The sequence below is a fragment of the Psittacula echo genome, assembly GCF_963264785.1.
Source record: "Psittacula echo genome assembly, chromosome: 4".
Lineage (NCBI taxonomy): Eukaryota > Metazoa > Chordata > Aves > Psittaciformes > Psittacidae > Psittacula > Psittacula echo.
The window spans coordinates 36,334,153-36,357,784 of NC_137738.1; the positions used below are offsets into that span (position 1 = coordinate 36,334,153).

The 23,632-nt window shown below is 39.0% G+C and overlaps 1 protein-coding gene across 1 annotated transcript in view; it reads left to right on the forward strand.

The window, feature by feature from the left end:
• The window catches only part of PRKN (parkin RBR E3 ubiquitin protein ligase), a gene marked incomplete at both ends in the record, with an annotated part of 739,613 nt that overhangs the window by 580,675 nt on the left and 135,306 nt on the right, over positions 1-23,632 (forward strand).

Consider the following 23,632-nt stretch of genomic DNA (forward strand, 5'->3'; position numbering starts at 1 on the left):
TGATTATGCCATCATCGCTTAGGGCAGGGACAGTAGAGATTTCATGGTGAGATCAGCAGACATTTGCTTATGAAACAATAAAGTCACCCCTATGTCCCTGCCAGAATTTGCCCCTAAAATAGCTTCCAAACTCTATTTAATCCTTTTGTTAGACCTGGACTCATCTAGAGACTTCCTCTGATCTGGAACAAGCTGAAAATCTATAATCACATCTGATCAGAAGAAATTTGCTTTTGATCTTAAAACATCCTCTATTTTCTTGTAAATTTGGAAGGATGAAGGACAGAAACTGAATATTCCTGAGCCAGTGTCTACCTGAAAAGGAAGTTCCTTGCTCTTAAAATACTTTACATATTTCCCACTTGGGAATGACCTGAACTTTTTCCACATACTGCTTTGCAGGGGATTGGAGAGCATTTTCAGGTATGTGTTAAAGTACTGAAAATAGTTCAGGTCCAGGGGAGAGATTTTCACTCCTGTGTCTTTCTGCTTATGTAGATACTGATGCACAGAAAATTGTTCCAGTGTTCTTCATAGATAGGGTCTTGACTAAAATGATAAAGCAGTATTGATATAAATGATACTTTCCTTCACACGTTTCTTGCTTAAGAATTAATCTTCTAGGTATTCTTGACAAGCCAAACTTTCAAAATTATTTTAACTGTCTTGCTCAACTTTGCAAAACACAGCATCGCTGTAGAAACTTTAATTTTCCTCTGAGGACTGTAACAGGATTTGGCCATATTCGATCAGGAATCTTGCCTTATCACTTCCAAGGCCTTCATGCCTACCTCAGCAAGGCCTTGATGTTACAAAGTCCTTTGAATTTTACCTAAAGGGAACTAAAGCACTTTCACACTCCAGTCCTTTTTTTTGTTTCACTTGACATTACTCAATGGGTTTTGCTGTGTCTAAATTAGAACACTAATAGCTGTCTGATTGCATTCATCATTGCTACAGCTTGACAGGTCTGCGGCATGAAGGTCATATCAAATCCCAGTTCACATAAGGCAAGGTTCTAATCTGTTTCTGTCCATAACTCTTGTGAGGCAGCCACAGGCCTCTGGACTTTTTTACACTATATGCTGTGGATTATTTATTAGAATCAGATTTTTGGATGTAAGCATTAGGGTTTGCTTCATTGAAGTTATGGGGTACTCACCCTGCTATATATTGGTAGTTGTTTTTATTATTTCTTTGGGGATGAATCTTCAATTTTATTTTTGCTGTATGTATTTTCATACCATATATTTATTTTAAACCCATTGGAAGTTTATTATTGCCAATTTGCCTCTAGGTTAGTGGTATGCCCTTCTAAAAGGTTTCCTTTTAGAAGATAAATTTATTAATGTATTGGCTTATAGTGATACAAATATGATTCCATTAAAAAGTCCTATATGATACACATGAATGTGGTTTTAGACCTCTAAAGAAATTTTTGCACATCCTTTTCTGCAGAGACTGAGTGGCTTTCTCAGTGGTGGGCAAACTTGTATGTAACTTATAGATAAGAGATGGATAAATAATAGTGTTGCTCACATACATATTTAGTAACCTCCATTTACCTTTTTCTATAACAGCAGTGGTTTTTATCTTTTTAAGTGTTGACATGCTGTCACAGAGCATATCCAGGCCCTCACGAAACTACAAAACTGAGGTGACATCAGGTAGTAAGCTGAGATTTCCCTTCCTGACTGGTAGCACAGAGCTATGGAATTGCCATTAAAGACCCTAGAGAGGGTCTCTAGGAAAGGGTGCCTAAATAGGGCTCATTTAGCAGTCTCTCAATGGCAAAACATCTTTAAAATGCTGCAGGTGGCAAAAACTAAATTATTCCTTGGGCTGCACTAAATCATGACATAAACTGAATAGTCCTGTGTTTGGCTCTAAAAGTTAGGGATGGAAGGGGCAAGGACTGTACCTCTTAATACCTCTTCCATGCAGTGTCTCTCTTCATTCAGATTCCCTCTGAGTTCTTAGACACTGTGTGAGATGCACAAATGTTAATATATGTCACTGGTGGAGAAATTGTATGTGAAATATGGAGAAATGAAAAACACTGAACACAGACCCTGCAGCTATCACCGTCAGCTGGATTTCACAGAGGATCTTGAGTGATAGGTCAGCCCAAAATTCTTCTTAGGGGCAAGAATCTTGTCAACATTGAGCATACTGTCAATCCAGCTATTTAAGTTTGTTATTATTTCTTATAAGTCAAGGACTAAAGACATTTTTCTCTGGATTTACTGAGGAAAACCTGTTCTCCCTTTGTTCTCAAAGGAAGCTGCAAGAAGTTGTGAGTTCGCTTCACCCACTTTTTAACTACCCTGAGATGAACTTTGGGAAGTTGTATTCATGGAACACCATTCCATGGTTGAGAAGATTAATTACGTTCCTGTGAACACTACCTGTACTCTGTTTTTATCTGATTTTTTGACAGTTGTCCAAAAGGACTAATCAGAATAGCCCTAGAACTGCCATCTCTTCACATCTCAGAGCTTTCAGTCCCTTTTGATGTTCACAAGATCATTTTGCAGTATAGCTCCTGTCCGCACAGGTTAATATGGACAAGATTAGAGTTCATTTGTGTTGTGCTGTAGCAATTTTTCAGTGGCTTCATACTTCTGAGAAGTGACACATTCACTAGTGTGCCTAGCATATTTGGCAAGGGGGTCCTTTTGTCGCTTTCATGCTTGTCACCAATTCTTGGTTGAATTTTTTGCTTGTTACTAGTTCCTTCCACATAGCTGTTACTGCTAGGGAGTATAACAATCTACATGCAAAGTGACCAGTCATATTCTTCCCTGCAGAGGAGCCATTTTCTCCTGAAAGATGTGCATTCAGCTCTTCTGTCTTTGAACATCCCTCACATACTCCATGAATGGTACCATCTCAGTGAGGTCTCTCAGATTACAGATGTATCTCAGCACAGCCCCTTGTTCTGAACCTCTCCCTGTATCAGTGAGATGCTGTCAGCTGTCAGTTCCTTCAGTGCAACCCATCCTTTTCCTGACCTCATTTGTCAGAAAAATGTAGGCCACAGTCCTGCAAATGCAGCCCAGTGCCTGGGCTGAGGCATCATGGTCAGTATGCTAATGGGTCTGGCCCTGAGAGCTTGCAGGTCAAAGAAAATCTGACATGAAAAATAGCTCTGCTGGTGCTGAGTGTCTTCAGTGTTCTGATTTTTTTTTCTGTATGCTGCAATCCCCATCTCCTATTCCTGTACACCTACCTTCAATTTCCTAATGAAACTATCCCCATTTGCTCTTCTCTGTTCACCAGACACAAATGATTATATATAGGCTGTTGGGTTTTTAATCTATCCTCCAGTCCAGCTAAGCCCTACTTCCTTTGAAGCAGAGATAGCTTGTCCTCAGCACTGAACTCACTCATCAGAGGTAGTATATGAGAATATTACAGACTGAATAAACTACAGATTGCATCCTGCCAATGAAGCAATATATTAGCAAAATTTACTGTAAAAATAGAGCTGCCCCAGGCCCTAAACTTGTTTTTTGTTTGTTTGTTAAAATAGTTATATTGTTAAAGCAGAGGAGTGGTAAGAGACCTGTTACTTAAATGGCATCCTCTGTGTTCCTGTACAGGCTTTAGGGCCAGTAACGTGTGGACTCTAATAACTCCTTTCCCAGTAAGCCAAATAAATAAGCCAGGTAAAAGAAATAGGCTGTACTTACCACACTGAAGTTGCTAATTTCAACTGTTCTGGTCTTTTGAGCACATAAAAAAGGTGGGGTTTTGTTTGTTTGTTTGTTTGTTTTGTTTGTGTTTTGTTTTTTTGTTTGGTTGTTGGGTTTTTTTCTCTTAAATCCTGCCTAAGCTTACATGTATGCAGAAGGCTGAAATGTCTGTGAAGAGAAGACTTCAGTCTCTTGAGTAAAATGTACATTAGTATATTCCGTAAAAGGTTTTGTTGAAGCCAGATCTTCTATTTTTTCAATCATATAATACATGCATTAAAGTGAAGTGAGTCCTATTTAAATATGGTGAAGACTTTGAGAGAAAGGTCAGAAAATATGAAACTGATGTTTTGTTACACATCTGTGACTGTTCTTCTTTCTTCACAAAGCCATAATATGAGGATTCAGAGCCAGATGTTATAACTTTCAACTGCCATTGCCAGTTGAAGTTCCCAAGGTATTTTCAGGGCAACATTGCCTTGTCATTCTCTAACATAGATTTGAGTCTGCTGCAGATTGTTAGTTTATATTCTGTAAATTCAAGTTATAGGATTTATGGCTTTCTGTTTGTAAAAGGTAGCTGGATAATTATCTTCGGCAGTGTAATATTTTTCTTTGTAAGATCACTAAGTTAGGCCAAACTCACATCTTGTCATGCTGAAAGGCAATTAAAATCCCAATTTTGCATTGGTCATTATATCCATAACGTGAAAGAACATGGAATTCTCTTGTACTGCTTCAGCTCCCTCCCTTGGGCATCTGCCATAGATTCTGCATCACCCTTGCACGTGGCATCCTCTGATAGACTTAAAAATGACTGTATCATCTGTTTCATTTTACATGTTCAGCCACTAGTTAGCCCAGTGGAGTTGTTAGCAAAAGGGAGACTTTCAGCTCAAATGTAATATAAATAAAACTAAATACTATATCACCTCTGCACAGCTAGATGCAGTGTACTTCACATAAGATAGATTTTCAATTGCAAAAGAGCTTGTCCTGAGAGCTATGGAGATGAAAAGAAACCCCAAACAAAACCAAACCTGTAGAGGGACCTGCAGATGAAAGATTAAGCTAAAAATGGAGATTTAGTTTTCCATTGATTATGGGTCATATGTTGTCTACATTTGAGGCGCTTGTTTCTCCTAGTATAGACAAGAAAACTGAGGGCACCAGACAAATTATCTTATCCTCAGGAATTTTCTGCATGAGTTCAATACAGGCTTTACATAAACACTGGGTGCTCCAGCATTATGGGTGCACAGGTCAGGTTGCAAGGAGCCTTGTGCTCTTTATGAAACTCCAGGGTTTCACATCTAGTGTTTAGAGAAATCATTCTTCACAGTTTTCAAATTCAAGTCTGTAAGGCACATATAAAAAAGTGCTTTCTGTTTCCATTCTCTTTGCTTTGATGAAAAGAAGCTGACAATATCATATACAAAATACAGCAGAATACAGTGTCTTTGCAAATATTGTGTAGTTAAGGGTTAATTACACTTTTCTTACATCACTTAATAACATACTTCGGGGACTGGAAAAATTCCACTGCACATCAGTCATTGTCTACTGTTGAATTTCCAATCCTGTGCCGTTTCATCTGTCAGAAAATAAAATGATCCTTGTAATTTTCTTGTTATTGCATGATCTTTATAATGAAAATTACAAGGCTATTTATTACAGAGTAAATATAGTGCTCTTTGATAAGTATTTGTCCTTTAGAAGATGAAAAGAAGGAGGCTGATTAACATTTTCTTTGTTCTTCCTATTTGTTTGCTATCCCAATCTTTTTAGTTCCTTGGTTTCAACTTTCAGATAAAAGCTTTGAGTTGTTCATTTTCATGTGTTAGTTTCAGATTATCAGATTTTTGTCCATTTTGTTTTCTTCCCTCATGCCTCACGCCACAGCTTAGCTCCCACATCCTTAACCCCTTAGAGACTAGGTAAGTCGTTCTGCAGTCTTATCATAGAATCATAGAATAGTTAGGGTTAGAAAGGACCTCAAGATCATCTACTTCCAACCCCCCTGCCATGCGCAGGAACACCTCACATGAACCATGTCACCAAGGATCTGTCCAACCTGGCCTTGAACACCGCCAGGGATGGAGTATTCACAGCTTCCCTGGGCAACCCATTGCAGTACCTCACCACCCTTACAATAAAGAACTTCTTCCTTAGAGCCAATCTAAACTTCCCGTTTAAGTTTTAACCTGTTACCCCTTGTCTTGTCACTACAGTCCCTAATGAAGAGCCTCTCTCCAGCATCTTTGTAGGCCCCCTTCAGATACTGGAAGACTGCTACGAGGTCTCCACGCAGCCTTCTCTTCTGCAGGCTGAACAGCCCCAACTTTCTCAGCCTGTCATCATACGGGAGGTGCTCCACTCCCCTGATCATCCTCGTGGCCCTTCTCTGGACTTGTTCCAACAGTTCCATGTCCTTTTTATGTTGAAGACACCAGAACTGCACACAATACTCCAAGTGAGGTCTCACGAGAGCAGAGTAGAGGGGCGGGATCACCTCCTTCGACCTGCTGGTCACGCTCCTTTTGATGCAGCCCAGGATATGGTTGGCTTTCTGGGCTGCGAGCGCACACTGAAGCCGCTCATGTTCATTTTCTCATTGACCAACACCCCCAAGTCCTCCTCTGCAGGGCTGCTCTGAATCTCTTCTCTGCCCAACCTGTAGCTGTACCTGGGACTGCCCTGATCCACTGTAGGACCTTGAACTTGTCATGGTTAAATTTCATAAGATTGGCATCAGCCCACCTCACAAGCGTGTCAAGGTCCCTCTGGATGGCATCCGTTCCCTTCAGTGTTATCAACCGAACCACACAGCTTGGTATCATCGGCAAACTTGCTGAAGGCGTACTCAATCCCACTGTCCATGTCACCAACAAAGATGTTGAACAAGACCAGTCCCAACACCGATCCCTGAGGGACACCACTCGTTACCGGTCTCCAGCCGGACATTGAGCCATTGACCACAACTCTTTGCGTGCGGCCATCCAGCCAGTTGTTTATCCACCGAGTGGTCCACCCATCAAATTGACATCTCTCCAATTTAGAGACAAGGATGTTGTGTGGGACAGTGTCGAACACTTTGCACAAGTCCAAGTAGATGACATCAACTGCTCTGCCCCTGTCCATCAGTTCTGTAGCCTCATCATAGAAGGCCACCAAATTGGTCAGGCAGGATTTCCCCTTAGTGAAGCCATGCTGGCTGTCACCAAGCACCTTGTTGTTTTTCATGTGCCTTAGCATGCCTTCCAGGAGAATCTGCTCCAAGATTTTGCCAGGCACAGAGGTGAGACTGACTGGTCTGTAATTCCCTGAGCCATCCATTTTGCCCTTCTTGAAAATGGGGGTTATATTTCCCTTTTTCAGTCATCGGGAACTTCACCTGACTGCCGTGATTTTCAAATATGATGGACAGTGGCTTAGCAACTTCATTTGCCGGCTCCTTCAGGACCCGGGGGTGGATTTCATCAGGTCCCATGGACTTGTGTACGTTCAGGTTCTTAAGATGGTCTCGAGCTAGATCCTCTCCTACAGTGGGCCTAGGGTCTTCATTCTCGCAGTCCCTGTGTCTGCCTTGCAAGACTTGCGTGGCGTGGTCAGAGCATTTGCCAATGAAGGCCGAGGCAAGGAAGTCATTAAGAACCTCAGCCTTCTCAAAATCCAGGGTAGCCAGTTCTTCTGATAGGTTCCGGAGAGGGCCCACATTGCCCCTAGTCTGTCTTTTATTTGCAATGTACCTACAGAATCCCTTCCTGATATCTTTCACATCCCTAGCCAAGTTGAATTCTAACTGGGCCTTAGCTTTCCTCACCTGATCCCTAGCTTCCTGGACAGCATCCCTGTATTCTTCCCAGGCTGCCTGTCCTTGCTTCCACCTTCTATAAGCCTCTTTTTTCCTTTGAATTTTCTTGAGCAGCTCCTTATCCATCCAAGGAGGTCTCCTGGCCCTCCTGCTGCACTTCCTTCTAGTTGGGATGCAACACTCCTGAGCTTGTAGCAGGTGATGCTTGAATATCACTCAACAGTCTTGGGCCCCCCTGCCCTCTAGGGCTGTGTCCCATGGAACCTCACTAAGCAGGTTCCTGAAGAGGCCAAAGTCTGCTCTCTTGAAGTCCAGGGCAGTGAGCTTGCTGCACGCTCTTCTCGCTGTCCTGTGGATCTCGAACTCGACCATCTCATGATCGCTACAACCAAGGCTGCCCTGGAGTGTCATATTTCCATCCAGCCATTCCCTGTTGATGAGCACGAGGTCAAGCATGGCATCTCTTGTATAGTGACTTCTTGTTGGCAGGATGTGGTCAGCAAAGTGATCCTGGCAACAGTGCTGTTCCATACCATGCCAATGGGGCACAATGCGCAGGGGCAGCTGTAGACCTCTGATCAGCAGGGAAGTTCCAGTGCTGAGGTGAGCTGAGGTGGAGCCTGGAAGGCAAGTCAGGTCAGTGGGGTGCATGGCAGTGGCCCATCGTTGGCTGCAATGCATTGGTGCAAGGATGGTGTAGCAAAGGGATCCAGTTTACAGAGCTCTCAGCATGACACAGCTAGTATTTCTTTTTGAACATGCTTTCCGGTAAGGCTTCTTAAGAAACAGGGGTGGCATTATTTGGAGTGTACAAGGGCAAAGCAGGCAGTGTGGCACTGGTCTCTCATCTGCTGCCTCCTTTATTTGGCATCCTGTTTGGATCATTCACTGAAAATATCACCTGAGCACTAACTGGAAGTCAAAAGGGCAATTAAGATCTTAGAAACTCTGAGGAATGACAAAATTTTATTTGTCTGTGTTAAACTGAGAGCAGACCTGGCTCTGTGCATGTTTCAAGTGCAGTTTTGGTTATTGCCTCTGAAAAAGAAAGTGCTAACTATTGTTTAAATACAGGGCAAAAAGACGGCCAGAGGTATGGAACAGTTTGTATGTGAAGAGATGCTTATTTTTCTGTTCTGACAAGAGATACCTGGATCAAGATGTGACAGGGTTTTCCAAAATCATGAGAGTAATGGAAAAGATTAATTCGGGTTTACCCATTCTTATTATGCGAGAACTGGAGATAGCCATACAACTATGTGGCAGCAGATACAAAGAAAATAGAGGAAGCTTACCCACTGCAAATTAAAATTGTGGCCCTTATTGGTTAAGGATATTGTAGAGACCAAAACTATTCAGGGTTCCCAAAGTGACTAAATGGAGAAGTCTGAAGAGTGACAAGGGAAGAAAGTGGTCTGGTTGCATCCTCTATCACAGAATGTCCCTAAACTTCACTCTGCAGATAAGGATGGTATAGAAAGAGATTTAACTCTTTTCTTTTTTCTTATGCATTTCTCATAGCATTTGTGCCAGAGACAGGATACTAAGAGATGGACCTTCTGTTAGGTTCAGTGTTTTGTTTGTTGTAGTACTTACTGCTTGCTCCAGCTTCTCCAAACCCCAAATTATATTTTCTTTCCCAGAAGGGGGATGAGGAGGTGAGAGGTAGAAGGAAGAAGCAGGGCTGAATGATTTCTACCTTTGTGCATTGTGGAGCTCAGTGTGTCATCTGTGTCACAAGCACATGTTATGTCCAGCCAGTATTGTGGAGAGCACAATTCCACCCAGTCCTTTTTTGCACTTGCTGACCTCTCAAAGATTATTTTCCCAGCTTTTTCTAGCAGACAGTATTGCTAAGAGCAGCGTTTCTACAATATTGTCAAGCCTATTATTTTGTGGCCAATAGAGATGGATTACTGAGACCTAACTTGGAAGATAGTTAGCTTTTCAACTATTTGGAGGGAGGATTAGCTCAGCTGAGGAAAAAAATACAGGCAATTATTTCTAACACTGGGTTTCTTCTTTATCTAATCTGCAATTTTCTGAAATACTGCTGTCTTTTATCAAGAAATAGATGCTAGCTGGCTTGAAAAATCTAAGATAAAGAGCCTCTGAAGCAGGAGTGATTGGTTGTAGTAGACTGGGACAAATTAGAATGGTGCTCAGCAGAATTATTTACTGTACTGTGCACATGCCACTCACTTCAGCCACTTCCATCATGTTTTGCTTTGTCTTTATTTATCTATTTAATATTGAAATAGTCATCGACATTAGCTTATTTTCCTACATGAGACTCTCCTGAACAACAGAGACACAAAGCATTAGCCTGAAACCTGAAAATGTCTCATCTGCTTACATTACATACAGCCTGTCTTTAAATGTTCGCATTAACCTTCAGTTCAGTTTGATCTGTAGAGACAAGACTGAAAAACTGCAAACTGACACTGTGTATTTTTTTATTGCAAATATTTATGTTTGGTTTGAGATCATATTTTCCAGGTACACAAAAAGTTATGAAACTATTATTAGAATTGTTGGGGACTCAGTTGATTAAGCACCTATCACCCGAATCAGTTCTATATCACAGGTTTTCTAATTCAATGGCCATTGCACAAAAAAATATCATTGTACCTTTCAGGTGTTTGCTACCTTGTTTGTTGTTGTCCCAGTGAAGGAGGATATATTCCTAATGTTCTCAAGTGTGCTGTGTTCCTGCAACCCACTCTCCATCAAATTCCAAAAGTAACAAAAATAAAATAATGCTCCACAACCTTCAAAGGGGTGCAGTAAAGACATAGAGAGAAAGGGGGAAAGAGAAAGAGAGAGAGAAAGGAGATGTGCATGCACATATCAAAGAATTTGTTGCAGCAAAGTTAATTTTTGCATTCAATGCCACAGACTGCTTGAGGGCAGCCGCACTGTTGACTCTTTTATAATGTGTGCAACAAGTGTGAGCAGAATTAAAATGGTAAAATGGATGAAAACCCCATGAATGTAACATCCATACTTCTTGGCATAACCAGTAAAGCAGGGAAAAGCTCTCTAAATGGACAAGCCACAGTTAGGTGTGGAAGCAGAGATAGGAAAATGACCACTGACAGCAATCTGTAGCCAAACATCAAAAATCCTGCTTTGCTCTTTTTTTTCTCCTCCCCTGTTTCCTTCAATAAACATCCATCAAACTGCAATAGGATTTCCGCAGGCCAGTTTGTGTCTTGTACATTGACAAGAGAGGGGAGAATCACTTTGCCTGGAATCCCTGCTAAATTACATGAAAACAGGATTTATGCTACATGTGAACTCTGTAGATCCAGTCAGCTTTTAAGTGGAAACAAATTTTGTAGTGTGTAAGTATCATTGATTTGTTAATCTGACATTTTTTTTAAAACAAGATGATGTGGATTACCCAGTTCTGATTGTATGTCTCCTACAAGTCATTTGTGTGCTGGATACCTTAGTGAGTAAAGCACTAGAAATTAACCTTTGAGGCCCTTGCCTATAAATAAATTATTGATCCTTAAAAACGAATCAGATAATCTCATTAAATGTAGTTTTCTGTAGCATGAGTCCAAATCCTTCCATACAGAATCATTTATCATAATTGATGATCTTTTTTCTGAAGCTGGCAGGAGCTAAGCTACAATCCTACAGGAATTGGTACAGAAGCACAGTATGAAAAATTTCCAACCCATTTAATGCTTAAGGGATGTTTTGTTTCCTCTCCAAATAATTCTAGGGGCTTTTAGCTTTTATGTATGCTTTTATAGCTGTATAGCTGTATATCCAATAATTCTTCGTCAGGAAAAAGCGTGCCTCTGAAATTTCATGCACGATGGTATTCTGGAGCCATACAGAAGTAGAAGGAATGAATTTCTGATGCATGACATAACAGACACAAGTGGAAAATACATAGCAAGCAATGTAATTTTGAAAGGCAAAAGTGAAACAGAGTTCAGTACTTAACATATAAACGGCTGCTCAGAAGTACTCTACAGAAAAAATAGTTAACGTGGTGTCAGAAGGTAAGCATGCAGGTGATGAGACTTGGTGTTATTTTTTACAACTGCAACTCAGTGATCTACTTGAAATGAAGCAAAGTCAAGTGATCATTTTAATGACATGAGAAAAAAAAAAAATCGCTGAACTGTATGGTTAGTTTCAATAACTTAACTTTCCATATTGCAAAAGGAAAGAAAAAGCAGAGGACACTCATGCCTGAGCTCCATTTCTCTGTTGCCAGGCAAGGGGGAAACTGCATGTGTGGGAGAGAGAAGGGATGTCTGGGGGACACCAGTTCTGACTTGGCTTACCAGCCTGCTTAAGTGTTAGGATCGAAGGGGAAGACTGCATGTGTGGGATGGAGAAGGGATGTCTGAGGGACACCAATTCTGAGTTGGCTTATCAGCCTGCTTAAGTGTTAGCATCGAGGTCAGAGACATTCCAGTCCTGATTTCTAGTGTCTGCATCAGCATTCATAGTGCCAAGCTATGTGACTCTAGGATCCCACTAGATACAAATTTTCAGAAAGACTTCTTTTTTTTTTTTTTCCTGATTGGAAATCATTGATACAGCAGTACCTAAGGTGGGAAAAAACCCAAATATGTGCACCCACCATCTCCCAGTCCTCTGCAGTTGAACTCTGTATCCTGTGGGGTTTCATATATGCAGTTACTAAGGCTGGAGATCTGCTCCTCTACCTGTCTATTCTGGCTTCAGGCTCAAAGCTTAGATACTGTACACTGTTGAAAAAATACAGAAAAAAAGGTAGCTGAGGGGAAAAATAGACATGCTTTAGACATGGGAAGAAATTCAAATGTTAGAAGAAATAGTGTCATATACAACATCTAATTTAATGAAGATATATTGGGCTTGTGATAATGGAATTATTGTGAGTTAAAAAAAATGTTAGACAAGATCAACTAATTACAAGGCATAACATATCTCTGTGTAAGGTGGTAAAGATAGACTATGTATACTGTTGCTCTGGATTAACTCAGAAGTTATTTGTGGCTGTATAAGTAAAGACTAGAAGGAGTATCCTCTAGCGTTGTGCAGCAGCTGCTCTGTACTAAATTGCTAGCGTAATCTCATGGAATTGCTTGCACTAATTCACTTCAGTGTCCCGATGAGTCTAATGCCATAATGCTGAGCTGTGGGGGTTCTCTCCTGCCCTGTACATAGTAAAGCATTTTCATTTTCCCCTGTGTTCCTGGTCCAATGTGACTACTGAGCTTGGGGTAAATTGGAAGAGCCTTGGAAATTTATGCCTACAGTGCAGGCGCAGCATCCTTCTCCAACACATTGAAAGGGCCTATCTACCTAGCAAGTGCTGTTTTCTTTTTTTAAGCACAAGGGACAAAACTAAGTCAATTCTTGTATCAGCATGATGACTGACAGGAGCAGAATATTTTTCAATATTTTTCAGAAGTCCGTGGGTATTTAAGAATAGATATTCCTCCACCAGGTAGAAATTGTTCAGTATTCCTTCACTAGTGCTAGTGTACTGGTTTTATCCCTCCTGATTAAAGTGTTTATCCCCATTGATTAAAAACCCCCACACTGGACTGGACTTCAGCCATACAGTAAAAACTATCAGGAATATTTTTGTTATTGTCAATATTTTTTTTCTTGCAGTGCTGCAGAGAGCTGGATGTTAAAGTGTTTTGTTTATGTCCTAGGCAAATAATAAGTTGTGCACTATAAAAACAGATAGGCCATCTTTGATGTTCATTGGCAGATCCAAAGCAAAACATTCTTTATGAGAAAACACACTGCATTGCTAATAAAGTGATTCCAAGCAGCCAAGTTTGTGCTGCTTAATTTGTTTCCATGGAGTGATATTATAATTCTGACATACTGAAAAATCGCCTTGCAGAGACTCATATTGCATTTGTTGCTGAGTGCATCTTTGATATAACATTTGTTATTGTAGTGCTTGGGGTGTCTTCAGAGGAGTAATATTCTAAATGAGCCTGGCTGTATTATCCCTTTAATGTAGAGTAGAATTTTGCATTAAATTTTCAGCTTGTTTCAAATGTGTTTCACCAGCTATTCATCACAAGTGGTCTGTTCGAGAATAGGGACAGTATATCAATATAAAATCAGAAAAATCCTTAACTCTCTATCTTTGGGGAACCTCTTAGGTCGTTCCAATTCTTTTTCTGTTAAATGAACAGACAGCATGATCTCTTGTATTTATGCCTGCCTGTCACATTTTTTTTATGGTAGAAACACAAATCACTGTTTGTAATGTAGGATTAGCCTGTCTCACACAATGTTATTAGAATTAAGACCATACTAGAGAGTGAGTTAATTTCTTTTTCTTCTGTATTTAACTTTAGTTTTCATCCCATACCAGCCTTTGCACTCCCAGGAACGCTCTGCCTCTTATGTTAGAGTAAATATTGAAGAACATATGTATTACTTGTCTGGATTTGCACAGACAAAAATGAGAGCAGTATGTAGTCCTCCCCTTCTGTGGGCTTCTGTGTTCTGAGCTGCCAGTAAAATGTAAGAAGATTGTACTATGATGTCCTATTAGACCTCAAAACTGGAAGGACAGTTTGTATTGAACACAGGCATTTTTCATAATTATGTTGCCTGCAGGGTTACCACCTGCCCTAATTTGATCTGATTAAGGTGAAATGCAAAACCATCCTCATTTCACAAGTGGAATTTTGCCATGTTCCCTTATGGAGAACAGTAAGATATGCATATGTGTATTGCTCTTGCAAAGGAGGAAGAAAAAAATGAGAATTAGGTAACAATTAAGATTTCAACTCCATTGTGAGAGTACAGGTTACTTCTAGACAACTAGTTCATTCTTCAGTGTTCTGGAAATGGTTTTCTGTCATAAAATCCCTATGAAAAAGAGAAAATCATAGCCATTCATCCGGATATGTCTGTACTATTCTGTGAGACATAATATATTCAATAGCTTTTTAAAATTCTTTTTTGGTTGGATGGGCTTATTGTCCATGAACATTTATTTTTAGAGTAGCCTGGGCTTGCCTTATAGCCTGAGTCATTTATGGAGCAATTTAAATATTTGTCTAAGCTCTTAGTGAAACGCTCATGTTGAAGTCTCATGAATGCTGCACAGATTAAAGGAATAGCATTTTTTTATATACTGCTTATACAGAATGACGTCATATCCTGTGGAAAAAAAAAGAAAAAAAGACATGCAAAAGTAGAAAGAAAAGCATTGTTGTTTCTGGGCCACTGAATATTATTTACCATTCTCCTTCCACCAACAGTAATTTTGTGCATGCTTATGCATGTGTGAATAAGAGAGTGAGACCTACATGTGTGCATCTTGTTTTCTCCAACAGATTTTTCTTTAGCTTGGTATATTGATTTTCCTCTAGTGTGGACAGAAAATAACCTTTAAAAATTGCATTTTAATATCCTTGAACACCAGTTTTGTAATTAAAGAAATGGAAAGATGTGTTTGTTTTCTGGCACCTGGCCACATCTTTCTTGATGGCTTATTCCACATTACATCATCTACGTTGCATAGTGTAATAACCTCACTTGGTAAAATACAAGTGAAACGGAAATTTATTGCAACATAAATTACTGAAACTGTTCTTCCTATCTGTTATTCAAAAAATTAGAGGAAGACTGTTTCTTTCACTCAATTTTAAGGGGAAAAACAAGCAATATTTACTCCCCAAATCTGATTCTTTGCACTTAGGGTTTACAGTAAACTTCTGTTATCAAGCCATCAGATAGAAAATGGCTGTGTGAACGAACCTTGGTTCAAATTCAGCTTAGAAATCTTTAAGAGTTTTCTTTATTGTACCTGCTTAATTCTGGCATTTAGAAATTATGATCTTTTAAAGACTTGCCCTTCAGTAACTGGCAAATTAAATTCTTCTATAGTTATTTTTGTCATGTGTTGACTTTTATTGAGGGATAGTCGGATTTTCCCTGAGAATATGATCTCTTCTCTTATGAAGTCTACACCACATGCTGAATGTTCCTGACCTCTCACTTACCTGCTCAAAGGTACTGATCATCATCAAAGGCCAGTGCCAGCATGAAGGTGGGAATTTGAGAGGATGGTTGCTTTAGAGATTTCAACTACTTTTTGAATAAAAGATGAGAAAACCTTTTATGAATTGAGCTGATTGAGCTAAAAACCTAGCATACTGAGACTGAAGTGCTCCTTTCAGCCCAGATCCCTGCAATGAGATTTTCATAGCAGAAGGTGTTGAGTCTTCCAAAAGTTCAGAGCAGCTCTGTTGTATCTCATTTAAAAGAAAAACTAAGAAAATAACCTGGCTATGTTAGGAACGTTAGATTTGCTGATTTTCTGACTTATGCTATAACAAAACTGTAGGAGTAACTTCCGTTAATTAAGAAGCAAATAAAGTTGCTTCTGTGAAATTTAAGTCAACAAAAGTCAGTACTTGAATGGAAAGAAGGGAGTCTCCTCTTTATTTCTGCTCATGGAGCTGCTGTATTCAAGCAGTAAAGGTCATAGTTCCATTTCTCATTACAGATAGACAGGATTTTGTTTTATTGTGTGAGTATAGTATTCACTGACTTTACTGAGAATTGCATGGATGAATTTACACCTGTAATTTAATCAAGCAACCAGATGGTACAGACTATTAGTCATATATGTTTGCACTATTCCATTGTTGCCCTGAAGTCTTAGTCTCTTGGGCAACAGTGAATTTTTTATGTAAGATTTCCCCACTTCTGACTGACTCTTTCAACAGTTGATCACATAGCAGTGCAGCATATACAGAAAACTCCCAACAATAACAAGCAGTGGCATGCTGGCATTGTTCAGCTTAGTATAGTTGAGGGTTTGAGTGCTAATGTGACTAAACAGTACTTGTTCAAGTCTGGTTTAAATATTGTTTTAAATATGCAAACAGCAAGCAAGGAAGCAAACTGAAATGACAGGTCAGTATTCCCGCTGATATTTTCTACTGTAAAGATTAAAAGAAAGACCTTAGTAGAAAGTAGTGGCTGTTAATAACGTGGTTCATTACTTCTAGTCATTTGGCTTTAAAGCATCATTACAAAAAAAAATGGTGAATAACATACATTGAAGGCCAGAACTGTGTGCAGTTGGAGAAAGCGCCAGGCCAGCAGAATTTTCTCTAATCTGAAATGCTCCATTCTGCTGCCAGTTGTCAAACTTTATGCAATACTTTCCCAACTCTATTGCAGTCACTTTGCAGAATTTTTGTACAAGTACTTCATGAGGGCAAAAATGCCTGTGTCTTTAGATGATTTTGAAATTAACCATTCAGGTTGGCAACTAACATCTCTGGTAACTGCTCATAACATGCAACTATTGCTTGTCATGCTCTGGTTTAGCATTCCCCAACTGCAGAAATGTACTTTGCAGCCTGAATACATGCCTACTGACTTTAAAAGCCAGAATTCAATACTTTTTGCTTTTGAAAAGACCTCCTTTTGTATTATTGAGGCACTTCAATATGTCCCTTTCTGAAAGTATACCTTGTATCTACTTATCTAGAATACTGTACAGAAAAATAGCACCTTCAAACTGATGTTATCAAAATGGCATGAGTACAAGTAAAGAACCCCAAGTAATATTTTACTTTACTTTTTTTTGCTTTTACTGGATATGTTATTTCTTACAGCAATTGTAAGGTGGCCAGTGCAAGATACTTGAGTACTAAAGGGTTGTCTCCCAGTTTGTAAATGTACTGCTGACTGCAGTGAACAATATATTTACAAAATAAAATCATCAGATGTTTTAGTGTGTTTTAGTGGCTGAATGCTTCGTCTAGCACTTCAAAATAAATCTACAGCTAAAACATATTATACTTGCTGAGAAAAGTTCTGATACCTATAGGTCAGGCAAGGGAATAAGCACTGTGCATCTGCTGAACAAAAAGTCATTTGGTTTTCTTTCTTCGTAAAAAGATGTTCCGTGACTGAACCTACCCCAGTTACAATAGATCATTAAAATAGGTGTGGAAGTGCAAGCATGAGTTAGTGGTCAGAGAATTTCAGTTTGCAAATGTGGCTTGAATGCACAATCAACATTGAGAATTCAGAAGGTAAATAAGGACTTTCGTTTCTAATAAATCAATAGGTAAACCTAGTGATTGCAAGCTGATTTTATGAGAGGGTTTTGACTCTGATGTGTAATTTTATGATTAAGTTTGGTTAGCAATAATTGATCTTGATCTTCCAGGTAAAGTTGTGTACCCACATGAATTCTATGAATTTTAAGATCTGCAGATATAAGGCTTGGGACTTGAAGTGACAAATTATCCTCAGAACAGTTTTATCACCTTTCTTTCTTTAAAAAGTGAATCTTTCTTATACAAGGGAAGATATCTGTAGGCACAGTGTACATCTGTAAATGAAGCTTTAAGTTTGGTTGCAGTAGAAAATTATCTAGGTAACAACAGAAAAAAAACCTCCATAACTTACTGTTTACAAAAGTATTGCTCATGAAGATTGTAAAAAATGGTGAAAATGGTTATAATAATATCCTTCTGTGAGATCTATGAGGAAACATTTCTGTATTTTTCACAATGCACAAGCATAGGCAGTTTTCCAAAGACAGGTTTATGTGTTTATATTCTGTAAATTAAATACTTCATATTCTTCATAATCTGTTTCTCTTTTTAAAAAATATTTATGTATTCCATACACTCTCCTTAGTTTTGTCTTTGTTCATGTTCACATAACATGAAAAATGAGAAAAGGTCACTTGAAACATCAAAACATTTAATTAACACAAGCACAGTGATGTCACTTTATACTTTGAAATCGTTGTCAGTTCCTGTAAGAGCGACTGCACTGTCAGCAGCACAGGACTGCTTTTCACTGGAGAAGACAGACAGCAGAAAGGTGTATTTTTTTACATCAATATTCCAATTAGTAGACCAGGTTGGAAGAAACTGGAGAAATGACATAACAAAACAATGCACACTAATTATGGGATTTCAAACCTATTTTTTGGGAAGGTCTAGCCTGACTCCCTCTCATTGCTCCATGTTACTGTCCCTTTTGTTATCACATAGAGTGCAGGGCTGTGCTCTTCCTGTCATTCCTGCTTGCCCAACAGAGTTATCTGGGCTGTGCTGTGCTGAGTACTTGTACCTTGCATATGGAGTCCCAGCTGGTGTCCCCCACTGTAGCTGGAGATTGGCTGTGTTCTAGATGGATACCTGATATAACAAGCACCTCTGAGCTGTAGGCTTCCCTTGCTACCATTCCTTGCTGTGCGTGGGCGGTAGACCAGAGAACACTTTTTGCATATGTATATATATGTATATCTGTAATTGTTGCTATATTGCAATTGCTGCCATTAGAGTACTGCATTTCCAAACTTTTAGAATTATTTTTTTTGTAATATGGAGTATTTTTCATAACTGTACTCAAGTCAAATATGATTCTACAAGGAGCAATCAGGGAAAAAAGGACACACATCCATTTATTTTCTAAAGCTGAATTAGCTATTCTCAGGTATTTCGAACATTTTTCAGTCGCAAGGTTGGTTTAACAATTAGCACTGTGGAAAGATATCCTTTGAAGGACACTGATAAATATTTTTACATGGTTTTGTTCACAGCTCAGATAAGGGTATGTACTTTTCAGAATTACCAAGCGTTGATGCAGACATAGATTTTAAGTGAGAGAAATGGAAGTTACGCTGTGTTCACAATGTAAATGCTCAGTTTGCACAGAGCTAAATATGATGGGAAAATTTACATACTCAAAGTGAAGCACAGAATCATAGAATGGTTAGGGTTGGAAAGGACCTTAAAATCATCTAGTTCCAACCCCTGGGCGGGGATGCCTTGTATTAGACCTTGTCACCCAAGCCTCTGTCCAACCTGGCCTTCAACACTGGAAAGATGAAATTTAAATGCAAAGCAGGAAGTAATGCCACAAATGGTGGTAGAAGATGTAGCACACAGTCCTACAGTAGACATATAAGTGCTTGTAACTACAGTCAGTGAAGACATTGTATAATTTTTCTATGATTCTCTGAGGCTAAAATTTGGCCAGGGACCTCTCATCACCAGCCAGGAGCAGGCAGCTGGGGGAACCAGGGCTGCCCTAGCTGTGGGCATTGGTCACCTCCCTGAGGATGGGAATGAGCTGAGGCCAAGCCTGAATGTCAGACTGCAGATGGACGTAGCTCAGCAAGGCCCATGGCTGAGCTGGCCAGGGCTGTAGGGTGATTGAGACCAGCCCTGCTGCAGCATCACTGAGGCTGATGGCCCAAGGTGCTAACATGGGGTCTTGGGCTGTGGGATCCCAGAGGGGCTGGGCAGGGACAGTCAGGGCTGGTGGTGCCATCAGGGCCCTGACACATCCACTGGTTCTCAGTTGGCTCTATTTGTAACAGCAGTAATTTTTTTGTTTCATTTTGCCAGTTTATGCAATATTAAAGGGTTGATTTAATTTTTCCTTTGCCTTCTCACTGGAGAATGTAAGTAAAGCAAAGTGATAATTTTGAGCAAAAACAAAACCAGAAGCTAATTCTGTCTGAGAAAAAATATGTGAAGACTTGGGTAATTAAATTAGTAGTAGTTAGAATCATAGTTTAATTACAAGTGAAGCTGAAAATATGTGTTCAGACCAGTTGAAATCAGGGGATTTATGATATTAGAAGACATTAAACTGTCCTTCCTAAATTTTGCTTCTTTATTCTTCTCTTGGAGATACATATATGAACAGGTTAAAAATATCTTTATAAGTTTATGATGAGAATGCCACAATGTAAATTGTAAATTTACAGTTGAAAATTTCTGTAACTTTGAATGTACCTTTTATTCATAAGTGCAGCATTTGGAGTTCAATAATAAAGCAATATGAGAATTTAGCAACAACAAAATTATTCAAGTAATCTGGGGTATGATGGAACATTTAGAAGCAAACAGTATGCTTAAATTTAAGTAATAAATGCTTAGATAGGAAGCAAAGAAATTACTTGTGATGAGTTTATAAAGCTGTTGATGCTATGAACTAGGTATCATCCCTTCATAACTTAGTTTCCTGCTTAGACTCAGGCTCATTCCTAAGACATCACATTAGTTTTATGGGTCTTATTGCTTTGAGGACAATGGCTATATGTCAGAGTAAAAAATGGTATGAAAATACTAAAGAATTGCATCAATTTTGTATTTTTTGCATCTTGCTCTGCCTTCACAGCAAAAACTTCTAACAGTCATTATAGCAAGAACATATGAAACACATAGGTTTGAATGTGACTTGGAAGAAGGAACTAATAAACAGATTAGTTGCCTTTTTATCAGTCTGCAGATGTCCTCAATCCTAAGTTTTGACTTCTGATTAAAGGCAATTTTTCATGGTTTTACATCATTTCCTTTTAACACTCCTCTGTGTAATTGCCATTGATTGATTTATTTAATATTCCTATGGTTCGGTTTATATCTGTGGAAATTTTATGTATACCTGTACTTTTTCAAGCAGTAATTGAGAAGAGGGAAACTGAAAGTTTCAGTGATTGCTGAGACCATTGATTTTAAGGGTTTCTGTACTAGAGAGGGTGTAAAAACTAATCCTTAAAACATTCTACACAAAATAGCAGAAATCTGTAAAGTGCAGATTATTTATTTCATGTGGCACATGTTATCTGCACATTGGAGACTTAGAAAATATATTTTTCTTTTAACCTTTACTATTCACAGTTTTGTCAGTGAACTCACTGGAGTCTGGTGCTTAACTTGTAATAATTTTCAAGTCATCACATGTGTTTACGTATGCATGAATATTGAGATACATATATGGGTAGTTTTGTGGATGAGATAACAAATAGCTCTTAATGCTTTTTACAAGAATAGGTATTTTTTAATTTCCTTTTTATTCATGGAATGATTATTTGTTATAGCATTTGCCTCTAGTGGCAGTGCAAGAATTCAACATCATCCAAGACTCCCAAATAGCTGGTAAAAACAGGTCAAAGCATTGGAGCATGTTTTACAAAGTTCCACTTACAAAACAGAAGAAATTAAAGTAGAAATAGGAAATATCAGAAATAAATCCACGAATATCCAAAAAGAAAGGAAGATGTTTCCATCTTAGTTCCTTTTTTGTTTTCCATGTTTCTTCTTTATTTCCTTTTTTCCCCTCAAATTATTTTTTGACAACAATAATTTCCATTGTTTCCTCAAATTATTGCTTCTGCAATGTGAAGAACTGAAAGGACTTCTTACAGACAGCAGACTCTTCATGTGTGCTAGTATAATCCAATATTACACACATTTGACATTTCTGAACTTATTCTTGCTGGAAAGCATCATGCCAACAGTGTCATGTTTTTTAAGCATTCTTTTCTCCTTTGCTAGTAATTTCAGGATCTCTTGTATAATCAGCTTTTAAGATCCAGTGCAAATCTGGACTATGACAAGATTGAAAACTAGATTGGCAAGTATTTGAAAAATAGACTATACAAAATACTGTACTGGGAAGAGGATGCAGCAATGAACAACTAGTATATTTCAATTAAACATATACATGTTTATATAGAGATGTCTATATATATCTTCACACTTTTTCACAATGATCCTTGGTTCCAGAGTGTTCATAGTTCCTAGCATGGAAGAGAGAATGCATATAAGCAGTTCACATAAGAGAGATTATATAAATTATGCATGAGGGCAGAATGGGATGGATTTCCGGGAGAAACAGGCATTCAGGAAATAGGATTTCAAGGAGAATGGTAAAAGAAAAAGATAGGCAAGAAAAAGGAAACATTCCCATCTTAAGGGATATAGTGAATAATAAATTGGAAAGGATAAGAGGGAAGAAAGAAATGATTGGTTGAAGAAGAAGCTGTAAAGACTGCAAAAGCAAAGAAAAGCAGAAAGCAGTGTGTAGTTGGTGTTACAAAGCTAATATCCGACAAAGATTAACACAGTGCTACATGAACTCATAATTATCCTCTACACATAGAAATACCTATAGCAATGTACAGTCAATGAAGATACTTTCAGAGAAAATTGCATGTCATTTATTAATTACATAAGGGCTTGAGGTTAGGAGGGAAGGCCTATGCTTTATGCAGTGAGTTCTAATCTGAAGCACAGAGAAGTCAACAGTTCTAGGCTACAAATCAGGTCAAGAAGTTAGTGAGGCAGCGATACATTCAGGGTTCGGATGAGCTGGAAGATGAAGATGTAAATCCCAGTGAAAATGGACAGAAAAATTCTGCATAACTGCGTAACATGAAGTCGTGTTGATGGTTCATTCTCCACTTATACCTCCTCTGAATGGAGATAAAGCATTTACTAGCAATAAGGTGATGCAAATATAATTTAAATCAATTCTCTAAGTAGCTAAAGTTCTACTAGTAGAAGATTTGTCTGAGTAGAACTCAGAGCAGCCTTCCAGTACCTAAAGAGGGCGTAGGAGAAAGCTGGAGATGGACTTCACAAGAGCATGTAGTGATAGGATAAGGGGTAATGGCTTTAAACTGAAAGAGGGTAGATTTAGATTAGATATTAAGAAGTTCTTTACTATGAGGGTGGTGAGTCACTGGAACAGGTTGCCCAGAGAAGCTGTGGATGCCGCATCCTTGGAAGTGTTCAAGGCTAGGTTGGATGGGGCTTTGAGAAACCTGGTCTAGTACAAAGTGTCCCTGCCCATGGCAGGGAGTTTGGAAGTAGATGAGCTTTAAGGTCCCTTCCAAACCAAACCATTCCTTGATTCTATGATTCTCTGGCAATTGTGTCTATGCTAAGGGTTTTGCCCTTTTTAGTTACGCTGCTTGCAAGTATAAAGGGTATTCTCTTTGTATCCTATGTGAAGAGACAGCTATGCCAACAGAATTCATGAGTGTAGGCCATGCCTCATTGGCTTTGAGTGAAGCCACAGTTCTGATGGGGATTTCCTGACAACTGCCTCCAAATTAATTTCCATCCTTTTAATGGCAGTCATTTAGAGTGAGAGGTAACTATTTGTAGCTTCATCAGCAGGAAAGGAAGTTGATAAAAATCATAGTTCCTCCCATATTCAGGGGACAGCTATGCTCTTAATTCCTTTTAAGGAATTTTATCTATTCACAAGCAGATGCTTCGATTTATGGCAAGAAGAATAAAGCACAGATTGCTTTCACAGTCTGCACTTTTATCCCATGCCAGAC